Below are 24,056 nucleotides of genomic sequence, written 5' to 3'. Positions count from 1 at the left end.
GGAGTCAGAGTTCAGTGAGTGGGTCTGCCTCGATAAATAAAAGGGACAGCGATCAATGACATTAACTGCAGGCCTCCATACACACATACCACACACATGTGGGTGAATAAATGCACATACACACCCACACGTGTGAACAGGCATGTGTACCACAAACATACACATTTAAAAAAATTCATGTTCCTAGATGTATGTGAAATGCACTCTTGCTGTTTGGCCCAGATGTCCACTTCCCTGGCAGTCTTCAGTTTCTATCAGCCCATTTCCCTAACAGACGAGCAGGTGTCTGTTTCCTTGCAAATATTGTCACAGTAGTCACTGGCCCCACTCAACAGTTGTGTTATTGCTTTTGTTTTATGCTAAGGTATCAAACCCTGCATTTGCCAGGCGGAATGGTTAAACAGAGGTGAAGAGGGAAAAAAAAAGACAAGCGCTTTTTAACTTCATATTAGTTCTAACACCATAAAAGCAAAGCCAAGTATGCTGGCCGCTTGCCGAGTGCGGCGAAGGGCGCCTTACAGGATCCTGGCTCCTCTCCTGCCTCTCACCCACAGACTTTCAGGTCCTGAAATTCTGTGTGGGTTGGGGCTACGACTCACTGGGGAGCACCTGTCCCTCCGCTCGGAGGTGGCCAGTGGAGGTGACCAGGCACACTGGCCGCTGACACCCTCTCAAGGTAGGCTAACTGGGGCAAACGCTAACCTGCTTTATCCCTGCTGGATTTGATAGGAGGCTCTGTTTAATGGAAGGCTCTTTTATCAGAACCGAAGAAGCTAAGTATTTCACATTTGGTAAGAAAACCAGACAACTCAAAGACGGCTGAAATGCTCTCAGTTGCCATGGATCCACAGGGGCTCGTTTAATTCAGATTTTACTACCCAGGTAGTTTCCAAGGGGTCAGACGGTCCTGGCTGTAAAACACAGAAGCCCAGGTCCATTTGAATTTCAGAGAAAATATCACATGGTTTGTTTTTCTATTGTGCACGATGTAAGTATGAGACAGGACACATTTCTACTCCTTGTTAACTGACAAGGAAGCCATTCTCCAGTCAATGATAATCCAGGATCTCTTTTCCTTTGCTTCCTTCTATTTTGACCTTTAAGGGGCCTAATTCTAAGAACCTCATTAGAGGATAAAGACGACTGAAAAGCACCAGACATCCCATTTATCATTAGCTGAAGAACAAGTTTTGGTGGGAGAGGGACCTTGGGCTAAACAGGATGATGATTCTCTGCATCCCCCACCACACTGCCATTCAGTCAGAATTAGCAGTAGATGCCTGTGGTCCAGAGTTCTGATTTTTGCCAACCAGTAACAAGTTAAGGGAGAAGAAAACAGAATTGTGGGATGGCCACTATTCAGACATCAAGACTAAAATTGATTTAATAAATATATTTAAAAACAACAACAACAAAACAGAACAGAAAACCAGCTACCATACTCATTACCGTTGATTCATAATGAAAGCCACACACAAATACTCTCAGTGTACAGAGGACACATAAAGGATAATGCTTCTTAAATCAAGTTGGAAGCCTCACACTGTGTTGCCTTCATTTTTGTGTAGGCACCTCTGCAATCTGGTGCAGGCCCCAGGGGTGAGATCACCCGGAGCAGGCAGGCCTCTCACTGCTCCTGTCCAGCGACAGTAGCAAGATTGCACCATTATACACTCTTTTTTTTTTTTTGGATACAGGGTCTCATGTAGGCCAGGTTGCATTCAACGGGCCAAGTAGCCAAGAATGGTAGCCTTGAACTTGCTTCTGCCTCTATGATACTGAATGTGACACAAAAACACCCAGGCACATGCAGTCCTGGGGAGCAGACACCAGGGCTTTGCTCATCCTAAGCAGCCTTAGTATCAACTGAGCTACAGCCTATCCCCCATTATACATGCGTGTGTGGAGAAAACTGTAGCACAGCTTTCAGTAGAAGAAGGAGAATGAGGAGTGTTGAGCACACACACGCGCGCGCACACACACACACACACACACACACACACACACACACACACACACACACGAGTATATGTGACTATGGAGGCCAAAAGAAGGCATTGGATTTCAGTGGAGCTGGCGTCACAGATGGGACTAGAACTTGGGTCCCCGGCAAGGGCAGTTTGTGCTTGTAGCCACTAAGCCGCCTCTCCAGCCCCTTTGTCACCTTACTTTTGAGCCGTGTGTTGTTTGCACGGACGTGGAGGGCATCTTTTCACCCACCAGAGCCTCTCCTTCACTGGTGCTAGAGAGAAAGCGCTCTGCTTCTCTGGACTGTCGCTGCTCCGTCTGAGTTCCTCATCCAGATCTGCATGAAGCGGATTCCTTGGGAACCAGATAATGTGACAGAGGCCTAGGTGGCTCCCTTCCTGGGAGAGCGCAGAGGCCTTGCAGAGCACAGGTAATTAAGCCCCTAGGTGCCTGTGAGCTGGCAGGATATGTGACCCCAGCTGAGAGGAGTTGGATATTTGCCAAGTGGGGTGGGGGGTGGGGTGGGGGGCTGTTCGTGGTACTCACTCATGCCTAAGAACAAGTCCCCAGGTTTAGACTCTCCATCAACCGCTCACACTTTCCATAAGGCAAAATGTTGGTGTGAGAGTATAGTCTAAAGTAGTCAACTAATTAACAGAAACCAGGTTAAAAATCAATCCTTCTAGTACTTTCTTCAGTTTTCTCCCAGTCTGAGAAACACATATAAAAGCAATTTTACCATCAAAACTTGGATGGAAACCTGATTTTGTATGGTACAGAGACAGCCCAAATATTGTTTACCAATGATTTCCAAGTCCTTTCTCGTAGTCCTCGGGGCTACACCACTGGAGAGAGCAGATCGTTTTCATGTGGTCTTTGGGACAAAGACCCACCAGTTACGTCTTTATACACACTTGTACGTGCGTGTGTCAATATGCCTTAAAAGATGAGCAACAAACCCCAGCCTGTTAGAATAGCACAGCCTCTGGTCAGGACACAGGTGGGGCCTTGACACTATATCATTCTTTTTCTGTAATAATGGAGTTTAAATATAATTTTAGTACTTTATGACCTTTGACTGAATTAAAAGCAAAAGTACAAAACATTCTCTCACTCTCTCTACACACACACATGCGCACACACACGCACACACACATATATACATATATATGTATATATACATATGTGTATATATATATATATATATATATATATATATATATATATATATATATAATTTTTTTTCTCAAGTCAGGAATTGGGTACATGCCTGCAGTCCTAGCACTTGAGAGGCTGAGGCAGGAGGATTGTAGGTTGAAAGTCAGCAGGGCTGCATAAAGACTGTCACAACCAATCAAAACAATAGCATGAGACAGCAACAGACCACTTCCTGTTGGATTTTAAGCGATGGCCATTTGATGTCCCCTAGTGCTAACCCCGCTGCTGCCTGGGTCCACTCTCAGCGACCTAAGAAATCAAGTACCAGTTGAGGATGCCTGCCTTCTGAGACGGGTGGTGTTACAAATTCCTTGAGCCTCGGGAGCAGCCAGCTCTTTGATAATTGCTGAAGCTCAGGTACTGCCCCTCCCCTCCGTTTGTCCCTAGCTAATCTCAGCTTGCTTTCCTTTCTCTTCCTCTCTGTGTTTGCTTTCCTACTTCTGACAGGATGTTCCCCTCCAGGCTCAGCAGAACAGGAGACAGCCTTTGGCTTTGATTCCAGAACCACGTTTCACAGAAAGTCGACTCTTGCTTTGGATAGTTGATAAACATCTCACTAATTTCTCGCTGTTTCTGAGTGATTAACATTTTGGCTAGCGACTACTGAGCCTCCCACACAACGTGCCGGTTAATGAAACCCACAAGCCTGGCCTGGCCTTCCATCTGCCTTTAATAGCTTGTGTCACCTGGGCCCAGCTGCCGCCCCCATGACTCTGCACATCCATGTGCTGCCTCAGGCCAAGCAGGAGGAGGACAAAGATGACCCAGGCCCTCCAGTTGCAATTTCAGAGTGGCTGTTAGGTTAGGCATAGATTTCTCTCCCTAACCACCAAATTGGAGAATAATGTGCTATTTTTACTTATATTTTCAGTGGAAAGAGCATTAAACTTTAGAGTGATGGTGGCGTATTGCTGAATTGTGTGTTTCAGTCTGACTAGAATATAAATTAAACTTTTTGTTGCAAAGAAGAGGGGAAAAATTTGAACAGTGAAGAAAAAAAGTTGTCAAATTAGAAAAGCTAGATTCTCCCAGCTCCTGGGTTCCTGGGTATTGAAAATGAGAGGTTTAAAAATACAATCATTAAAAAAAATACAATCATTAAAAAAAATACAATCATTAAAAAAATACAATCATTAGCCTGAAGATGTTGTAGGTTTTTGTTTTGGGGGAACAAAGCACTCCTTTTTGAGTGTGTGCATGTATGTATGCGCATATTTCTGTGCAGCTGCTCCTGTGTGTGTTGATGTGGACCCCAGAGGCCAACCCTGAGTGTCCTCTGGAGTTATCTGCCTTGTTTTGTAAGGCACAGCCTCTTCTGTCACTGGCTCGGAACCTGTAAGGTCGCTGGGAAGCCCCAGGGGCCCACCTGTCTCTGCCTCCCTAGTCCTGGGATTGCAAGCAGATGCTACCAAGCTGGCTTTCCTCCCTCCTGATGTGGGCTCTGGGGATTGAATTTCAGGGCCTTAGATTCACACAGTAGGCACTTTACTGACTGAGCTACTCCTCTACCCCCTGCCCAGCTTGAATTTTAATACATTTGTTCCTTTTGAGTGAAAAATGTGTTTTGCTCAAAGCAAATGATGACATGATGCAGATGTTAAAAGGGGGAAGAGCAGGTAGGGAGGCTTTTCAGTCTGGGCTCCTCAGGCAGGAGGCCTGGCGGAAATGAGTCAGGGCCTGCCCCGGGCTTCCGTTTCCTTAGAAACAGAACACCACGCTTAGGGTGGTGGGGATGGACGGACTGGACAGAGCAGACGCTGACGTTCTGTTTCTGACTTCGGCAAAAAAGAAACACAAGCTCCCTGAGCTTGGCTGAACAATCTCCTCAGCTTGCTCTCGAGCCATCCTCCACCCCAGTCAACACCCAGCTTGACTGAACTGCAGGATGCAGACCTGCCTGTTCCAAGGCCGCTGTGGTGCTAAGGGTTAGTGAGTCTGTCTCTCTGGGATTTATCACTTTCAAACATTTTTCATATCTTAAATGAACTAAGTTTATATCCCCAAGTTTATATAGTCTGCAGAATGTTCTGGTTTTTAAAAAGTATCTCTTGCCAGGTATATTGAAAATCCATATGGTTGGACTTTTTTCCCTCTCTGTGTGTGTATGTGCGTGTATGTGTGTGTGTGTGCACATGCACGCGCACGTGTGCATAGCGGCTAGAGGTCAATGCTGGCTGTCATTCCTCAGTTACTGGCCATCTTCCTCTTTGAAACAGTGTCTGTCACTGGCCTGGGGCTTTCTAATTTGGCTAGACTGTCCAGCCATCCTCCTGTCTCCACATCAGCAGCCCTGGGGTCGCAAGCCTGAGCTACCACGCTCAGAATGTATATGTGGGTTCTGAGGCTTTACCTCCGGTCCCCATGCTTGCACGGACAGCAAGCACGCTGCCTACTGGGCCACACTCCCAGCTCTCCATATACTTGAATTGTCATTGCATCTGTGACTATTGAGTGAAACTGTTTGGTGCAGCTAGAAGGAACTCATGTGTGCATACTCAACCGTAGCACCCACTTCTAAACGAAGGGGAGCTAGCGAGCCTGGCCCTAGTCTGACAGAGCCTTTCCTCCCCTGGCTAGGACAAGAGAGCTGCATTTTTTTCCCTTCAGACTAGAATGGGAACTCTGGGGAAACGGATACACAGAAGACCCTGGCTTAAATGCCGTTTAGAGTAGGAGGGGAAGGCCAGGGCGATGGCCAGAGAGTGCGGGTGAGGGCTGGCACGCCAGGTGACCTGAGCATAACCCTGCAGAGCTACACCGTGAAAGGAGAAAGCTGGCTCCACAGAACTGTCCTCTGATGCATGCGCATGTGCACACGCGCACACACACACACACACACACACACACACACACACACACACACGCGTGCGCGCGCGTTAAAATTAGGGGAAAAGGAGGAGGAGAGGGTGCCATCCACCCTCTGCAATAGATGGACTGGTGATGGCTCCAGTTCTCCGCTGAGTCTAGACAAGCACAGCCATAGGTCACCAAGGAGAAGAATGCTGTCCTTGGTTCTTTGTTTTAAAAATCGCACCAGCATTATCCATTATCTCCTTTCCTTTTTAAAGGGTTCTAAAAAGCACACACAGGCACGACTGAAAACGCAGAATTTAGAAAGAGGCTGAGACATTTAAAAAAAAAAAGAAAAAAAAAGAAAGAAAGAAAGAAAATCACCAAATGGAGTATCCTAGTCAAATGCCTTTACTTTTAAAGCTATTACAGGTTTTTTCCAGCATTTTTCCATTGTGTTTTTATTTTTTTAAGAGTTATTTATTATCTTTGTTTACGTGTATGTATGTGTGCGCACCTGTTTGAGTTTATGTGTAGTGTGTGAGTACATATGCCCATGGGGCCAAAAGAGGGCGCTGGAATCACCAGAGCTGGACTTACAGGTGGTCGTGAGCATCCAGATGTGGGTGTTAGGATCCAAACTTGGTTCCTCTGTAACCAAGAGCTCTTATCCCCTCTCTAGCCCGTGTGTTTTATTCATATTACCAAACATCTGAGATAATTGTGTACATAGGATCTCACATACTGCTGCTTGTTGAAAGTATTTTCTCGTGCATTTAAATTTTTTTTTAATAGGTTTATAACTTTTGACGAGATCCAGTGTCTGCAGGGTGGCGTGGTCGCATGGTAAATGTTCTGCCTTTGAGAGAAGTTTGGAGGTTCTAGAAGGCATGCATGATTATTGGGGTACTCTTGACTGAAGACCCGCCCTCTCAAAGAGGCCATCTTCTGAGGTGCGATGGGGAGAAGGGGGGCATCCACATAGGTAGTCAACCAGATCAGCTGAATCTACCCTGGTGATCAATGAGGTAATAGCTGTTGTGGCCAGATCGTCCCACGTTCTACCGTAACTTTCTGTACTGCTGGGGCCATGACTCGCTTTAAATATTATTTTAATAGAAGAGTAGTTTTTCTTCCTATGACACAGTTGCATACTTTTCCAAGGATCCGTCACCTAGACTGCTCCCAACTTTAGCCATTTGTAAATAGTTCCCAAATGAACATGTGTTTCTACGCACACGTGTTATCATTTTTAATTGCTCCCTTGAATAGCCCACTTGAGGAAGAATTCCTAGATCAAACAGAGCCATAGGTCTTCAGGACTTGGATGCAGGTCACCAGGGAAACTGCGTTGCTCATGTTTGACGTGGTGTTAGCATGACTTCCTGATGCCCCGATGGACTGAGAGATGTTTAAACACCATCTCTACTTTGCTGGTTCCTGAAGACTTAGTCCTGTGCTCCCTGTGGGGCCGAGTTGCGTTCGTAGACTGTTTAGTTCCTTGTTTTCTCTTTAACGTGTTGGTAGCTTTGTCAACTTCTTCATTCTTTTACAGAAATGTTTTAAATATAAATATCATTTGCTTTGTATCTTATGTTCTGAAAGATGAATCTTTCAATCTCCCTCCCTCTTTTTTTTTCCTTGCCATGCTAGGAACTCACACATTTAAGTCAAATATTCTTTCACTCAGCTATTTCAGTAGGAGAATACCTCCTATTCTCTTATTTCTCAAAACTACTACTTCTCCTCCTCCTCCTCTTTATTATTATTAGTTTGTGAGGTGTGTGTGTGTGTGTGTGTGTGTGTGTGTGTGTGTATTTCGTGGGTGAGAGGGTGTGGGCATATGTGTGTCACAGCCTGTCTCAGAGGACCAATTTCAGGCATTCCATCGTGTCGGGTTCTGGGGACTGAACTCAGGTCAACAGGCATCTTGTCGGCCCCTATTCTCTGACTTTAATACTGTAATCATATTTTAGACATAGATAATGTATATTTTTCTGTCTTTCAACCTACTAATGTTTAGTCTGTGAATTCTTTTATTTCCTTAAGGGGCCAGAAATCTGTACCCATCTAGGTGTGTATGCAGAAATATATTCTGTTTATTTGTTTATAGATATTTCTTTAGTGTGACTAGGACTTAATTTGTTATAAGATATAAGAAAATCTTATTTCCCCCTTTTCTAGAAAAAGTCATCACAGCACCCTGTATTGAAGGGGTCTCCCCACAGCTCATGCATATGCATGACTCTATTTGCATAGCAAGATTATGGGGGGCCACTTTTTTTTACTACCGCACCAATCTCTTTGCTGATTCTTTCATTTCCTGTTTCCCCACTTCCAAATCTTTTCTTTTTTCTTCTTTTTTCCCCCTTCAGCTATTCTTATCCTAGCTTCTTTCAACTTAAAAGGTAGCCAAGAGACCATATTAGAAAAATGTCTAAAAGCACTAGAGAAAGAGAATCTTTTGCCTTCAAAGTTCTGGTCTTGGGTGGAAAGGACCCAGTGACAGTGCTGGTGTCGTGACGGGGTGGAGTCCCTGCCATGGCACAGGAAATCAGAAAGGGCTTTTTTGGTATTTGTGGGAACGGTAGTAGAAAGGAGAATTAGGAGTCTCTAGGCTCATCTGAAGAAAAGAATATTTTCCAGTGAGGAGATAGACACATCTAATGTCAAAAGATCATTGCTTCTTTATGGTCTTGAGCGCCTGAAAGGCATCGGCCCAGGTGTCTGTAGAAATGGACCAAAGCCATCACGACATGGCGTGTGAGGTGGAGCCCGCATCACAGCAGCCCCTTGGAGTTGTGTGGGGAGTGTGGTCACGGGATCTGCCTTCAGAGCGGCACCAGTCAGCATCTGAGTGATGGGCTAGCGGCAACCTTTTCCTTGTTTTAACCACATTTTGATCTGGTTCCCTTAACTTATGAAATACATTATTTAAAACTTTGCAACAAAATGTAGATTTATTTTTCTCTTTCTTTACCTCTTACCTTAGAGGACACAACACTCTCTCATTAGAAGAGATTTTTGTAAAACAACAACAACAAAACAAAAGCCAACTCCTTCTGCCCAAACCAGACAGCACATTCCTAAACCAAGTACCTTTCCTCCACAAAAGTGTTGACCCAAAATGAGGGTGGGGCCTGGAAGACACCAGAAAAACATCAACCCCAAACCTCTACTCCCTTAAATCTCTATTTCGGAGCTATCAGGAGAACCTTTGCAGCCACCCTCCTCCCCTCACAACAGGCACTGATCTAGCTTGTAACGGAGAAAGCAGAGGGCTGGAAATAAGTTTTCACTGCAAATCATCATTTTTATTTCTTGCAGATCCCACCTGCCTTTTTGAAAAAAAAATATGCTGCACGTTGCTTTATCATCTTGGCGATTCCCACTTTTTCCTCTCATGGTTCGTCCACCTCTCCTTGCTTTTTGTTAATTGCTCAGTTTTTCATTAGTCATTCATTTTCTCTGGCTGACAGACAGTGCTGTGGGTCAGTCTCGGGCAGTGTATTAAGCATGCTATATCTGGTTTTATCTGGCTCGAGCAAAGCTACACTGTTCCTCTTCTTAAAAGCCACTCAAAGGGTAAGTGGTGAACAGCTTCTGTGGTGACGATTCTGGCATAGTAAGCACTTGGTAATACCTGCTTCTTTCTTCTTTCTTTAGTCCTTCCTTTCTTCCTTCCTTTTTTTCTTTCTTTCTTCCTCCTGCCCTCGCTCCCTCTCTCCCTCCCTCCCTCCCCCTTTCTTTCTCACTCACCCCAGCACACATGGTCGTCTATGGTTTTGAACCCTAGACCACCCTTTACAATTCTTTCTCATGCCACATTGAAAAGAAATAAAACCCAAGTGCTGTGCCTGCCAATTAAACACATAAGCAAGTAATAGACCATTTCCCTGAAAATCTTTCATGCTCGTTTTCCTTTCTTAGAATAACAGTTAAGGGCCATCAAGGCACCTACGGGACCAGCTAGTTTCTTCATTCTGTGTGTGTGTGGGGGGATGGGGGGTTAGGGGGAAAAGGGGGGCACCAGGAAGGGGAGGGACATTTAGCTTGTAAAGTATCTCTGCTCTGCAAGGGTGGTCCATGTAATCTTGGAGCACGGCTTTCAGCTGATGCCCCTGTGCAAAGGAGGGAGCTGCCTTCTGCTCGGAGACTGTCAAGGCCAATGTGCCTTTCAGGAGCCTGTGAGAGTGTTCAACATTGAAACTGGAAAAAAAATTGAGCCGGACAGATCTTCACCACTGCGACGGCTTCTGCTAAATATAGAAGAGTTGTCATGGGGCTGTACAAGCAATTTCCTGCTACAGCAACTGGGGAAGGGAGGTGGGTTCAGGGCCTCAATGTCCCTGCCAGTTAAAGTGTGCGGGACCGAGAGTTGTGCCTGAGTCGGTGTAGTGAGGCTGTGGGGAAGGGGGTGAAAGGGTAATGAAAGAAAGGCGTTAACTTAGCGTTAGTTTATAATGCCAGGGTGGGGCAGATCTGCAGTTATGTGTCCGGTATGAACCTATTAAAGGTTAGTGTACTAGAGGAAGAGACAGACACTCTGCCTTCAGAACTGCCCTGAGACAGTAGAAATGGGCTGTAAGATACAATGTCTAATAATTCTGGGCCTCCTTTCTAGCCAGAAACACCCTGACACAGTAGAGATGGGCTGCAAGATACAATGTCTAATAATCCTGGGCCTACATCTCAGCTTTATCATCCCCACTATTGTTGTTGTTTTTTTTTAATCTTGTGAGATGGGGTCTTGTATTACAGCCCAGGTTAGTCTGGAATTCCTAATCTTCCTGTCTCTGCTCCCCAAATGCTATATGTAATAAATACTCTGTCTGGCACCCTAAGTTTGATTTGCAGTCAGTTACTTAACTTCTCGGAGCCTGGGGATCCCTGCATATGAAACACAGGCACATGAGTATTTTCCTCAGAGCCTTCTTAGGATGACTTTTAGGGTCTAAGTCCGTGACGTTGCTAAGTCCCCAGCATTTGTTGGCATCAATCCCAGATTCTCTCCTTTTAGGTAAATCATTCTAACGCCTTGGTCTCTAAATGCTTATCTCTCAGCAAGTCCTAATTTTTCTAGCTTAAGGAGATATCTGGAATTTACCACATTCTCTTTATTCCCATGACTGCCAACCAACGGCGCCACCACTCCTCAGCTAGGCTGCTGCAATACCTCCCTGCCCCGTTTCCGTCTTTCCTCCTCAATCCGGCTCAACATAGCAGAAGAGATGTTCTTTAAAACTGTAAACGCAAGGGCAGGCGAGATGGCTTGGTGGGCTAAGGAGCTTGCTGCTGAGCCTGACAGACTAAGCCCAACCCCCACAATCCACATGGTGGAGGCGAGGGCTGACTCCCACAAGTGGCCGTGTGAACACCCCAGCAGTCCCACACGCACCACAGAAAAAGGCTGTAAATCACAAAATCATATCCTACTCTCTTCTCGGCCTACAACCCTCCGATGGTTTTTAAATGGCACGGATCTACCTCAGTGCCTGGTGCTTGCTGAGTGACAGCTGTGTCCCTGCCACCAGCCCCTTCCTGCTGAACCCCCGAATACAATCCCAGTGTCTCATGACACCCTCCAGTCTAGCTTCCATGCTCCCCTCTCACTGCCACCTCTCTGGCCACATTCTTACATTAGTATTTTTTTCCCCCAGAGGCTGCAGCCTTTTCCTCATTCCTGCCATGCAAAGAAGCCCTTTCTGCTCAGCCCCAGGTCCTTTACGCTTGCAGTTTCTCCGACTTAGCTGATACCTCTTCCAGATCCTCCTAGCATTGAAAGCTCCTTGACACACAGGCCAAGCTCAGCTGTGGCCCTTCTCAGTTAGGTCCTGGTTTATGGCTACTCTGGAAGATCACTTTCTGCGATGCTTATCTGCCCAGCCTCTGTTCCTTCTTGGAACTATAAGCTCGAAGAAGGAGGCTCTGTTGGTTTATGAATTAACTTGGAACAGTACCTATTGCAGGGCTTGCAATGGAAAGGTATTTGGTAAGCAGACCCTGAGTGAGTATGTCAAGTGGGATGGGGAAGCCTTCCTGAAGTTTGGCGACTGGCCGTGAACATCTTCTGTGTGCTTTCCATATTTAAAGAGCCCTGAAGAGAGAGGGAACCCTGGGGCAAGCTTAAAGCAATGACGGTAGAAAGGTCTCAAGCGCTTGGCGGGCTAGGAATTCACTGTAACCACTTAGTGGGCATGCTCCACTACCCATCTGCTCAAATAGCAACATAACAACGCCTTATGTGCACAGGATAGCGTGTACATATAAGGGTCCTATGGCCATTACATGCTTTATTTCGGCAAGCAGCCGGAAGGGTCTGCTGCCCGTTGGCTCCAGTCCTGGGTCTTCATAAATCTTGGCAAAGAAAGTGACCGGCCCACGGTCTCACTCTGAGAGACGTGGTACAGTAAGTGTGGCCTCTGTATACAGTGTTGTCAGCTCAGGAGTTCGTCATTCATCACACCTGAGTGGAGGAAGCACTTCCTCCGACCTGGCCTGTTAACATGCCCACTGTGCAAACGGGGTCATGTCTCTCAAAGAAGAGATTAGAAGACATCACACGAATAGAAAGAACAGAGGAAAACTCCTAGAGGAAAGAATGGGGAAGGTGGTTGGGAAGTCCTGAGGGTTGTCAAAACCAAAACCAAAACCAAAAACCTTTCATCTTTAGCAAATGCCATTGGCCCCATTGCAGGTAGTTAATTGAAATATATGAGCTTTTGAAACCATGGATTCTTTGATGATCCCTAGAACAAACCGAGGAACACCGGGTACACATGAAAGGCAGATTTTGGCTCAGTCAAGGGCGTATGTGCATGGATGTGAAGAAGTCTGTCCTTGTCCTCACGTAAAGCCATGCTTGGGAACAACATGACAAACAGGTGATGCTTAACTCTGGGGCAAGCGATTTCAAGCCAGCAGTGCTCTCTCTGTGAGGAGTCCTGCTCTGGTGGATGGATAGCAAATACGCTTCTGGAAAGTTCTTACTGAAGTCTTTCATGCCTTCTAGGAGAGCTAATGGCTTGCAGTATTACACGGATTGCCTCCTGTGGCACTCGTCCCCCTGTAGCATGTGTGGAATTGATGAGTCTGTTACTGGTCATGACTTAAGTGTTGAATTTCAATAGATAGTCTAGAATATCCTGGACTTTATATTCTGACCCAGAAGCAAGTTCCTGGAAGCAGGATACAAGAGCAGCCATGGATTCAGGGATTGGAGGTAAAGTCAGGGGGAGCTGAAGACTGTGTCAGACTGCCTTGCTGTCTCCAGCTTAGCTGTATTCTGTCCAGCAGGGCTGGCTGGAAACTGCAGGCAGAAGCTGACCCTCCTCGGGACACTCTGCAGCCTGACGCTTCTTTTCTCTCATCCCTTCCTCTGCCTCTCATTAGAATTCCTACGAGCCTTCGGGTGCTCAGCATGAAAATGAGCCCATTTTTATTTTTGGACCAAAAAGAGGCAGGCCTTGAGGGGACTCACTGTGTTGCTTTTAGCAGCTAAACAGTAAGGCGTGAAATCGTTTACTGGCTGTTCTGGAATGAGAGGGGAAAACAGCTGAGAAGGGAAGGTTCAGGACAGTGTATGACAACTTGGAGGTGACCTCGTGACTGGGGCTTCTCTGAGACTTCTTAAGGAAACCAAAGCGGGCTCGGGGATGTCTGTATTTTTCTCACCTTCCTTGGAAGCTCTGAGAACAGCGCAGGAGCTGCGAGGTCATTTTCCACGTTGGCTTAGAACAAACAAATAAGCAAAAATGAAGATGACAACAACAACAACAACAACAACAACAACAACAACAAACAAAACCCACAGAGAGGGACTCGATAACTCCCCACACAGGAAGGGTATGGAAGGAAGAGAACATTTTCACCAAGGTTCGCGAGAGCACAGCAAGGAAGTGTTTCTTCAGGCAGGTATGGGGCTTTGACACTGCCCTTCAGGGTTCTGAACACCTCGCCTGAGACACAGGCCTAAGCAAGAAAGACCTGTGGCATCTGAGGTTTTCTGCCTTAGGCCCATGGCACTCGTGGGGTGGCACTTCCTTTTTCCGGGAAGGCATCTGAGGGTCTCAACCACGTAGAAGAGCATATTCTGAAATGTCTTCTTGGGCCAAGAAATTCTGTTTAATGTTTGAAAATCATTTTATTTATTTATTTAGTATTGTGTATGGCGCGTGAGGGTGTGTGCACCTGTGGACACAGATCTGGGGGCCGGAGGAGGGCATCAGGGTCCTTCTGCAGCACTCTTGGCCTTATCTCCTGAAGTGGGCATTTGTGGAGCCTGGAGCTAGGCTGGCAGCTAGCAAGCTCCACTAATCTTTCTGTCCCCAGCCCTACACAGCACTGGGGCACAGTCCACGCACAGCCATGTCTGGATTTTCATGTGGAACGATGGGATCCAAACTGAGGTCCCTCCTGCTTGAACAGCAAATACTCTTAACCACTGAGCCATCTCTCCAGCCCCGAGAAGCTTCGCTTTCAATGATGACATGGACATGGTATCTTTCTTTTATGCAATTATAGGATCATTAAATAAAATCGTGTGTGTGTGTGTGTGTGTGTGTGTGTGTGTGTGTGTGTGTGTGTTTAAATCAGAAGCTGGGCACGTAGCTCATCTGGTAGAATGTTTGACTAACATATAAAAGCTCTGGGTTCACTCACCAGCACCACATGGAGCTGGGTGTGGGGGTGCACACCTGTGACCCCAGCACTCCAGAGGTGGGGGCATCCTTACCTGCTTTGTGAATTTGGGGTCACCTTGGGCTACATATGACCCTACCTCAACACACAACAACAAACAACAAACAACAACAACAACAACAACATACCAGAGACTTGGAAACTATACATCTCTCTCTATCCACAAGATTTCTTAGTTACTGACAAGTGGCCCAGTCTTCTTGAACTATTTTTGGAAGAATTTCAGTGCCGTTGTACTGCCCTTTCCAGTCTCATCTTCATTCTTCCTTTTCATAAAGTAGGCCATGTTGGGCTACGGCTGTGCGTCCTTCCACTCTGGCCTCTGTGCAGGTGTAGCTACATAGCCTCGTGGATTAATGAACACAGCCTGTGGAGTTCTCAAGAGTCTGACTTGAGTCACTCCGCAGCCTTGTCTTACAGTGGGTGGCCAGGGGCCTTTCTTATTATGACAGAGCTAATATTCTTTTTCTGGACACTCAAGACCAGAACTGCAGCATCAGAAAATAGCAAGATGGGGGAGACCCTTTCAAAAACACAATTTAAATTCATGTCTCGTAGAACATGTGATGCCAGTCACCCACTGACTGCCAGGGCTGATCCTGTGTGTTGGGATGGAAAGACAGACGGAAACCACCTACTATCTCAATGCTTTCTTGGAAACGAGCAACATTCTTGGCTTAGGAGAATTCCCCCAAGACAGCTGGGCTGAGAATGACTGCAGGGTGAGAGAGGAGAAATGAAGGGACAAAAGAAAAAAGGAGAAAAGATGCAGGGGACAGAACAAGAAAGGACAAAATGGAGTCAACAAAGGGGCTGTAGGGGAACTGTCTCAGGTGCTTCAACCACTGGGTTGGTTTCCCGCTAGCAGCAAGACCCTACAGGGTAACCAGCCAATGTCACCTGTCTGTCCCTGAAAGAAAGCCTTGCTTCCTCCTCACCCACATTAGTCACCTTTCTTTTTGCTGTGATCAAATGTAGGACCAAAGCATCCAGAGTTTGCCTTTGCTCAAAGCTGACCGCAGGCTCCACTATGATGGGACAGTCCATCACAGCAGAAAAGGCGTGACAAGAGCACGTTGCGCAGAGAGAGAGAGAGAGAGAGAGAGAGAGAGAGAGAGAGAGAGAGGAAGAGAGAGGGAGAGAGAGGGAGAGAGAGGGAGAGAGAGAGAGGGAGGCTGGGGCTCAGCTTACTTCTTCCTTTACAATTAGTCTGGGCAAGGCATGGCACCGCCCACAATGAGGGTGAGTCTCCCCACCTTTCACACAACAGTCTAGAAAATGCCTCACAGACATGCTGGGAGGGTTAGCTTCTTAGGCCACTCTAGATCCGGTCACATCGAGGATCAGCATAGCTTATCGCATCTGCGTCTTCTCTCCGCCCTGCACAAGTTTCGTCTGTCTCAGTCAGTGCCACAGAGAGGCTTTATCTTGCTTTATTTTCTTTAGCAAAGGGCTGGGTTCTTAACGCGCAGATATGTACACACACACACATACACAATATGTAAATAAGATATAACACGTGTTCTGAAGCAAATCAGTGGAAACCAGAGATGACTGTGAGAATACAGCATGAGTGCAGGTATGTATGTGTGCATGTATGTGTGTGTGTATGTATATGTGTGTATGTATGTATATGTGTGTATGTATGTGTGCATGTATGCATGTGTGTGTATGTATGTATATGTGTGTGTATGTATGTATGTATGCATGTGTGTATGTATGTATGTATGTATGTATGTATGTATGTATGTATGTGTGTAAACTTACACAGGCAAGAGTTATCTGGGAAGAGGGAACCTTACTTGAGGAAATGTCCTTATTAGATCGGCCTGTGAGCATTTTCTAGATTAGCTATGGATGCGGGAAGGCTCGGCCCTCTGTAGGCTCTACCATCCCTGAGCAGGTAGGTGGTCCTGCTCAGCTGGCCCCAGAGAGCAGGACGGTAAGCATTGTCCCTCCATGGCCTCTGCTTCCTCCAGGCTCCTGTCCTCGCCCCCGCTGTGCCTTTCCTTTATGATGGGCTACAAGCTGCAAGGTCACTTGGCCCTTCTGCTCCTCTGTCGCTTTTGCTCCTGGTGGTTTTTTTTTTCCTCAAAGTAACAGGAAGCAGAGAAGGGAAGGCCCCTATCCCTTATCCTTTCAGATCTGGGAATTTTCCAAAACCTTATCAAGGCCTTGGCCTTCTGTGTGACCTGAGAAACTACAGGGATGGACACCTCAAAGGACGTTGCTGTGACATCTTCTGTGTTCTAATCACAGAGGCAGCTTCAAGAACCCGGAGCTCAGTCACCACAAGGGAGCTGAGTCTGGTCAAAGGCTTTCCAGCTGTAGATGCTGGAGAAAGTGATGTAGGAGGCCAGGGACAGACGCTACAGTCCTGATCCTAACCCACCAAGTGATCCAGGGACAGACACTGCGGTCCTGATCCTAACCCACCCAAGTGATCCAGGGACAGACGCTGCGGTCCTGATCCTAACCCACCAAGTGATCCAGGGACAGACACTGCGGTCCTGATCCTAACCCACCCAAGTGATCCAGGGACAGACGCTGCGGTCCTGATCCTAACCCACCCAAGTGATCCAGGGACAGACGCTGCGGTCCTGATCCTAACCCACGAAGTGATCCAGGGACAGACACTGCGGTCCTGATCCTAACCCACCAAGTGATCCAGGGACAGACACTGCGGTCCTGATCCTAACCCATCAAGTGATCCAGGGACAGACGCTGTGGTCCTGATCCTAACCCACCAAGTGATCCAGGGACAGATGCTGTGATCCTAACCCACCAAGTGATCCAGGGACAGACACTGTGATCCTGATCCTAACCGACCAAGTGATCCAGGGACAGACGCTGTGATCCTAACCCACCAAATGATCAGTTCCATTGTTCTACTCAGCTGCAGTTTCAACGTCACCATAGTGCATATGGTGGCACTGGTGGCACACACCTATAACCCCAGGGCTGGAGAGGCAGAGGCAGGAGGATTGCTGTAAACCCTAGGCTAGCTTGGGTTGCACAGTGGTCTCAAAAAAACAGAACAACAACCGCTGAAGAGGTCAGCGTGTCTGTGGAGCGTTTCGTTGACTCCTCAGAAAGGGACGTCTTTCCTCCCTGAGCTTTTATATTTCTCAGTGTCCAGATCTTTAACACAAGGGGGTGTTCCTAGTGCCCAGAGAGACCGATGACAATTTTGTTGAATAAGATCTGAGCATGCACATTATAAAGGGGAAATTAAAAAGTGGAGGTGCAATTTCAGGAAGAGTGACTACTAAGCCCAAGCCTTCCTTCTCTCTCATCCAATAATTTTTTGACTATATATATATATATTTTTTTCTTTTTCCTGTGTCTAGGTATTGATTTGGAAGAACCCATTGCTCCTCAGAAACAAATAACAATGTAATAGCTGCTTGTTTGTTTCTTTACTTATGGCGCTAAGGTCCCAGTGACGAGGCTGGATTGCGCATGGGGTGTGGGTGTCAGAAACTGGAAAGCCTCGCCCTGCCTGGCCTGTCTGGCTCGTATGCTTGGGCAAGTCACATAACTCCTCTGGGGCTCCGTTTCCTCACCCAGTGGGTAATGACCAGCTTCTCAGGGTGGCTGCAGCACTTAATTAAGGGCCAAGAAGAAGACAAAGAGTAGAAATCGCAGCACCCATGCAAGCATGTTGGTCCACATGTAATTTTGAACCAGGTAACTTGTGGTAGGAAGTGTTTAGGACGGAAGGAGAGTCTAGCAAGAAGCGAAACTAGCCATTTTCACTTAAACGTTACTTTTGTGGTATGGGCTTGGAAACAGACTATGTGGTTGTTTCTTTTGTTCTGGAACATTGGATGGCCATGGCTGCTAACTCTCTGTGTATGGTGCGCTAACTCTAGGCTCCTTTTCTTTGGGTAGGGGATTTCTCTACAGTCCCTTTGTGCTTAGATACAGTGAGAGCTCAAGCTCCCTATGTTTCGTAGCCTCCGTACTCCCAAACCATGGTCAGACTCAAAGCCACAGGGATTTGCATTGAAAGAGGAGAGACAGAGCCTTGTAAAGCCTGCAGTGCTGTGTAGACTCAAGAACCCCGCCCCTCTGCTGGAAGAGCTTGTCACAATCACTTAGCAGGTTCACTGCTAGCTGTTCATCGCTAACAGTTGTTGCACAAACTGAGCAAAGGGCCCATGGTCCCGAGATAAGAGTGAGAAAGCAAGAAACAAAACTGAGTGAAAATAGTGGGCTGAGCTATCACTTTCAAATACTTAATCGCTACTGTGCTACTTTCTATGTTTTGACCGTAAAAGCTTTTCCAAGGACCGAAACTATTCAGAAAGAGAAAAGACCATAATGCATTAGGCCTAAAAGGTACTTAAAAACATCACATGGGGTGTTTTCGCAAGAGAAGTCCTCTGGGTAGGCCACTCGTTATTTCAATAAAGCCCATCTGTGGTCATGCCCACCCTCACTGGGCATGGCCAAGGCATCAGCCTCAGCTTACCACAGCTGTGCTCAGGACCTGTGGGCTCACACTCCAGAGGTGCAGGGCTTGGCCTCAGGGATTAGGTGAGAAGGAGGAAGAGGGAGGCAGACGTTGCAGGTTGCCAGGGCAGGTGGCTGTGGAGAGAGGTGTGTGGTCACCAAGGCTTACATAATGAGGATGGAGAACAGAGGTCAAAGGCGATGGATGACTCGACAGGAGGCAGTTTCAGGAGGAGGGCACAATGGGCCCGTGTCTCGTTTGTGTGCAAGCGAAGATGTGGGTGTCTTTTGAATCCAGTCCTGGAGGAGGCTGGGAAAATGAAAACTTTCATATGTAATAAGCTGGGTTCCACTTAAATTTTTGTGTATGATGAGCACTCATGTCCATGTGCGAGCACGCAGATGGAAGCTGACCCTGTGGGCCTTCCTCTGCCACTGTCCACCATACTTTTGAGACAAGGGTCTCTCGCTGATCTTGGAGCCTCACGAATTCAGCCAGACTAGCTGGCCAGCACGCCCCGAAGATCCTCCTGTCCTTGCCTCCCCAGCTCCCTGTATTCTACATTGAACATGTAAAAGCATCGGAGCCTCCTGACTGTGCTGTGGATGCCGTTTTGTTTGGCTCACAGTTGCTGCTGGCTCAGGCTGGTGGGGGCAATGTGGGGGCTTTATGTGACGTGCAGGGTATCAGGATTATGCAGAACTTCAGTTATTTTGTGCATAGTTGCCTATAATTACACACAGGTAATTGTATACAGCAGTTTTAGTGCGCCTGCCTGTAAACCTCAATGAAGTCAGGTGTAGAATACTCTAGATGTTCCATCCTGTGTGTTACTGTGCAGTGTTTTGGGGTCTGAGGCTTAGGGATGCTTAGCCTGTGTCATTTCTCTGTTCTTAGTTTTTAATGACTTTTTTTTAAGATTGATTTAGTGTGTGTGTGTGTGTGTGTGTGTGTGTGTGTGTACACCAGAACAGGCATTTGTGTGGACATCAGAGGACAACTTGCTAGAGTTCCTTCCATACTGTGGGCCTTGGGCACCCAGTTCAGGTCATCCACTGGGCTTAGCAGGGAAATTGAGCCTTTGGTGTATGTACCTAGCTTTCTTTGCAAATTCCGGCTAGCAAAATATTAGCCTTACATTCATATGTTTTAATTATGGGAAAGCATGGTAGCTGGTCTTTTGTCTGCCCAGGGCAAAATTTCTCTGTAGAAGGACTGATGTGAAAAAAGTCATTTTACAGAGTAAACACAGACACCAGGTTGTCACAACTCATGGGAGGACAATACAAGTACATTGACTTAGAACAACATGTCTGCTCTAAGAAGGGCAGATACATTAAAGCATGTTTGTCATGAAATATGGCCATGTCCATCTCCTGAAAACCAGCCTTTTTAGGACGAGAACCTGTCCCCTTTTACATTGGAAAGGGCTCTTATTTTTACATAGCATTGGCCTGCTCTGATCATGAAAACAAAGCATGCTAGCATCCTTTACACTCTGTGGTGGGCACACTGACCCTTTGGGTGGCAGAGCGAAGAAGCTCTCGGCAACCCGTGGCATAGCTGCGCCAGCACACAGAGGTGGAGGAGCTGAGCCAGTAAACTCTACCACAAACTTACCGCTTAACCTTGCAGCTGGTACCAGGACGCAAGCCTGTTGCCAACTTCCGAAGAAGAACACTTTCTCAATCCGCATCCTACTCCGAGGTCAATGCCATCACAGGTGCTTTTTGGCCAGCAAACACTTGTAATCTCAGAAGCAAGTGGGAACTGCCAAGTTCAAGTTGCCATGACTCTGAATGTGGTAAACCATCTCCCATTCCGAGTCAGAGCCTGCACGTCTCGTGGCTGTTCAGCCAAGGGCTCTGTTGGTACCCTTCTGACTCACACCACTGGCTACGGTCATGGAGCAGGTGAAGGACTTAAGTGTCGCTAAGTTGGTTTCCAGTTGCTTCCAGGAAAAAAAAAAGACCATGGCATACAAAATTCTTGCTCCTAACACGTGACACTTTCTTGTGTTCACAGGGAGGGGGTGGGGGGAGTGGGAGGGGAGGGAAGGAGGGTGGCAGGGAGAGAGAGAGAGAGAGAGAGAGAGAGAGAGAGAGAGAGAGAGACAGAGACAGAGACACAGAGACACAGAGACACAGAGACACAGAGACAGAGACAGACAGACAGACAGAGACAGACAAACAGACAGATCTTGGCTTTGAACACAGTGTCTACACTTTGAGGCTGTCCGGCATAACAGAAAGCTAGGGACGGTAGGTACTTACACAGTATGCAGTGGGGGAGGGAAACACAACATGACCAAACCAAACACTTTCTGGGTAACTGAAAACTCTGCCGAGTGCCTTAGCCCCAACACGCCTCGTGTGACTCTTGCAGCCTCAGAACACTCTGTCTTCGATGTTGTCAACCAGCCTGACACTGAACGCTGGTTTTATCGTGTAGATATACATCTACCAGAAAGGAGGCCAAGAGGAAAGACTTCAGATCCAGCTCTACCTTCTGCAGAGGACCTGATCGCTCCTGACCCAGCCCCCGCCTGGCCCTGGGGCATTTCCCTCTGCTGAGGACTGGCTGCTCAAACCAGCTCCCCCAGCCCCACCAAAAACCAAGTGGGTAACAGAATCACCTTGATGTGGACTCTGAGTCTTGGCCAACAGAAGGCAGGTTTTCCTTTTGTCTTGACTGTTTTTTGTTGCTGACATATTCGAGGGCTCATTATATTAACTTTATGCATACCCTCCCCAACCTGGGAAGGAATCTCCGGTGCATAAAATAAACCAGGAGATTCCCAGTCACACATTTTGAGGCCTGGGTACATCAACTGGCAGACTCTGAGAGGTGAGCTCCCGTGGCGGGCACCAGCCAGAGCCCTTATCTTCTGGGTCTCTGGAGTTAGCAGCTTTACCTTGATGATGAAAGTGTCTTTACATGCGGGTGTTGGGATGCAGAGAGCGAGTATCATTATAGAGAAAACACATTTTCCTTTTAAACAGAGAAACAAACAGTCATGCACTAAAGAGTCTCAAAAAATAAAATAAAATAAAAAGAAATAAAATAAAAAAGTTGGGTTGCCACAAAACAAACAAATACTCAGGGCAGGCTTCAGGAAGTTTATAGAAGATCAAAGAAGCTGTTTGCTACTGAGGGTGTGCAGGAACATGTCCGCCTCCCCCTGCCTTGGCGCTCAGGCTGCCATTGGCTTTTAAACATTTACCTCAGGAGGGCATTCCAACTTCAGCTTACTCACAAAGTGGCCTCAGAGAAGGAGGTCCAAGAATGCTATCCCTGGCTGGGGATGGAGGCGTGGCAGAGCATCCATGATCGGAGCACTTCTTTCTGCAGTGGTTTCCAGGCAAGGCTTAAGTTCAGCCTACTGCACTAACTTTGGCATGAGTGTTAACTCTGAAATAGACGCTGAGAGGCCCTGGGCAGAGGGAGAGGAGAAGGAGTCAAAAGAGGACAAGGAGGAAGCGGAGGAGGAGGAGGAAGAAGAAGAGGAGGAGGAAGAGAAGGAGGAAGAGGAGTGGGGAGGAGACTGTCACTTCCTGTGAATTGAAACCAGGAGCCGGCTGATTTGTGGGACCCTAGAGTGAAGTTTGCTATTTTTCTCTCAGGCCCTTGGGAGGAGAATATAGTGTTGGTTGGATTTTTATGCACATTATCTTCCCAAATAAAGGAGGAAGTTTGCCATCCCCTGACTAAAATAAAGCTTCCTAGTTTTAGAAATCAATGCATATTCCATTCCTTAAGAAGTGATCGTTTACGCTCGTCACAAGGGTTGGATGTTTTTTTTTTTTTAAATTCCCATTTGATAGATTAGAAAATCGAGACTCGGTGGCTACAGCGCAGGCTCCAAGTTACAGATCAGAGGCCAGCAAGAGCTAAGACTCCAAGCTGGGTGTCTCTGCTGCAGTGTGGCTGCTTTCTGCAACCTCTTAACAGCCACTGTTGTATTCAGCAGGAATAGAGAAGTGTGTGGAACAGAAATCTGAAGGCCTGAGGTTGGGGAGGGAACAGGAGGCACCGGCTGTTACCAGGGCCCTATCTTTTCATGGAAATAAACAGGACTTTTCTCCGAAACGATGTGTTGGGACTTGCTGCTGAAGCTGAAGGCACGCCCTTCATACTGGGCACATTCACTTCGGAGAACCAAGAGACCAAGGAAGCCGCTGTCTCTGGATGTGTCCAGCCTGAAGGATGGACATCTAAGCTAGCCAAAAATGACCAGGTTTGTTTTCCTGTGAGGAAAGTCCCCCAGAAATCAACCCATCTCCAACAAGGACAATTCTGCAAGCCCACTCCTGCCCAGATACTCGTCTGCACCTCAGGCGTCGCTGTATCAGTAGCCACTTGGCAGACTCTGAGCTCAGAAAGGCTCCTGCTTGTAGCTGAACTGCTTCCCCTTATAGCTGCCTGGCAGATTCCCCTTCCTTCTGTGATGTAATAGATTTGGGTTACTCAAAATAAGCAGCTGTTTCCTATGATATAAAACCCATCCGTATCCCCCCCCCCCCAACCAATGTGTAATCTGTGTCCTCATCACATTGATACCCTCACGCAGAGAAGACTGCCACTCCTGGAGGCTTCTGGAAGCCTCTCCACAGCGGGGTAGCAGCTTCGTGCACCTTCCTCCCACACCGACCTTTTGTTAAAGTTGCTATAACATTATCTATAAAGTCAACTGTTCCTTTCAGAGTCTTCAATAGCCATTTTAGTCACCTAAGTCAGAGGGAGATAAATTTACAGCCCACTTTAGGTTTATGTGGGAACCATAAATATCAGGCGTGAGCCCCGAGGGCTAGAATTTCATGGGCCATTAAGCATGTCACCAGGTGGAAAGCTGTCAATAGCTGGACGTGAGTTACACAGAGATAGCCACTGTCAGCGCGGCTTAGGGAAAGTACAGCCCCAA

General features: G+C 47.0%; 1 protein-coding gene and 1 long non-coding RNA gene across 4 annotated transcripts in view; one reads left to right on the top strand and one right to left on the bottom strand.

The window, feature by feature from the left end:
- RORA (RAR related orphan receptor A) overlaps positions 1-24,056 on the bottom strand; it is a 764,431-nt gene that overhangs the window by 150,494 nt on the left and 589,881 nt on the right. The gene's annotated exons all lie outside the window — the stretch shown is intronic.
- On the top strand, positions 520-23,610 carry LOC311597121. The gene is made up of 3 exons (XR_014779100.1): positions 520-676; positions 3,398-3,543; positions 21,587-23,610. It is a non-coding gene; the product is annotated as an uncharacterized lncRNA (long non-coding RNA).

This window comes from Acomys minous (genome assembly GCF_964271855.1).
Source record: "Acomys minous genome assembly, chromosome: 5".
NCBI classification, from domain to species: Eukaryota; Metazoa; Chordata; class Mammalia; order Rodentia; family Muridae; genus Acomys; species Acomys minous.
This window is presented reverse-complemented; position numbering and strand designations above follow the sequence as displayed.